At 37.4% G+C, this 1,828-nt stretch overlaps 1 long non-coding RNA gene across 1 annotated transcript; it reads left to right on the top strand.

The window, feature by feature from the left end:
• Window positions 1–6: 6 nt before the first annotated feature.
• On the top strand, window positions 7–1,131 carry LOC118598555. The gene is made up of 3 exons (XR_004947612.1): window positions 7–476; window positions 547–655; window positions 782–1,131. It is a non-coding gene; the product is annotated as an uncharacterized LOC118598555 (long non-coding RNA).
• The last annotated feature ends 697 nt before the right edge of the window (window positions 1,132–1,828 follow it).

Here is a 1,828-nt window from a genome sequence, read left to right as displayed (position 1 = left end):
ATGTTCTGGAACCGACTCTGGTTCTGTCAGGTCTGCTGAGGAACCCGGTTTCAGAAATTGCATGTTTATAGGTGCGCAGATAATCACAGTGAGCCTGCATGAAGAAATGTCATCAGCTCTGCATTTCTAAATTCAGGCACAGGCCGTGAAAAGACGATCTTTTAATTTTTTTTTTATTTTCTGCTCTGATGAACATGTCGACGAGTTTGAGTCATTTATTCACGGATTCACGACTTCCTTGCTGGTTTCTCGGCTGTCGGCCCTCAGAGATCAGCTGGATTTGATTTGTGTTAAATTCCTCCATAGAAGCGATTCTCCTCAGAAACCGGATCCTGTCCGGTTTCATCCGTGTGGTCTCTCCGCAGGAACACATCCGGTCTCCAAGTACCTGGGAAGCATCGACTACAGATACAACAGTTTGTTCCAGGACGCCGCCTGGAGGGAGCTGTTCCTGCGGCCGGAGGCTCCCGCCGTCGGTCCGTCCGCTCTCCCCCCCTCACCTTTCGGTGCGTTCAGGTGTGGGCGTTAACCTCCGTCTGTCTGCAGCTCAGGAGAACCTGGACGTGGTGTCCCGGGTCACGCAGTACATGGTGGGGGCCAACGGGGCCCACCAGCTGCCCGTCGCAGAGGCCATGCTCACCTACAAGCAGAAAAGGTGTGTGGCCCCGCCCACAAACTCTCACGTTTCTAACCGACGCCGAGCTCGTCCAGTCACCTGTGTGTCTCCATACCTGTGTGGATTAACGTCTTTATCCTTGTTGTATTTTTTCTTTCTCTGAAGGAAAAAGAGCTTTCATTTTGATTTTGCCGTCAGGTATTGTGGTCGATGGATTTGTTCTCATGTAGCCTGAAGATTCATGAGCCTCTGTGTGACGATTCCCCCTCAGACCACGCCCCTTTAGTGGAGGACGCCACTTTATCAGCTTCAGCTCATCGGAACACGTTTAATCCTCCAGATCTTCCTGAAGATCTGCTCAGATCCAGAAGCTCAGATGCAGCCAAACAGAACTGTATTATAAAACTGGGAAAACGGACTAAACTCGATCTATAACTGTATTTTACTCAGACGTAAAACATGTTTTTAGGTTTTATCACAGAAAACAAACATCATAAACTTCTGCTTTAAAGCTTCATGTTTTTGTTATTTTTTTCAAAGATGAAAATTTTAAAAATACTTAAAAATTCCAATAAAAAAAATAAGAAAATAAAAAATGGAATAAAAAGAAAATGAAAACAGAAAGAATGTTGTGACTAAATACTGCGACCTGTTGACCTTTACAGGTTTAAAAAAACAAAAACACCAAAGTTATAATAAGGAATTCTATTAATACTATAATAATAAAAATAATAATAATCTGGTCTCTTCTTGATTTTGAACTATAGATAAATATAATATATAATATATATAAAATATAATTCATGAGTTAAATAATGATGGAGAATTTAATTCCACAATAAATAAATTTATTTGAATAAAGTTAAAATGTAAAGAAAAAGAAAATAAAAATTCTGAGGAAAAAAATATTTAAAAATTATGAGAATAAATCAAAATTTTACATGAAAACATTTTGAAAAATTTTGAGAAACACATTTAAAAATACAAAATAAAGTAATACATATATAATACATTTTTTTGCATTAAAATAAAAATGTACACATTTTAAAAGAATAAAGTCATAAAAATATTATGATAAATAATGCAAAGTTGTAAGAAATGTAAACAATTTATGAGAATCCAGCCGTGAAATTATGAAAAGGTCAGTTTTGCTCAAATAAATTTGTGAACCAATAAAAAAAAATCTTAAAATATATGAGAAAATGGTTAACA

The sequence above is a fragment of the Oryzias melastigma genome, unplaced genomic scaffold (assembly GCF_002922805.2).
Source record: "Oryzias melastigma strain HK-1 unplaced genomic scaffold, ASM292280v2 sc02627, whole genome shotgun sequence".
Lineage (NCBI taxonomy): Eukaryota > Metazoa > Chordata > Actinopteri > Beloniformes > Adrianichthyidae > Oryzias > Oryzias melastigma.
This window is presented reverse-complemented; position numbering and strand designations above follow the sequence as displayed.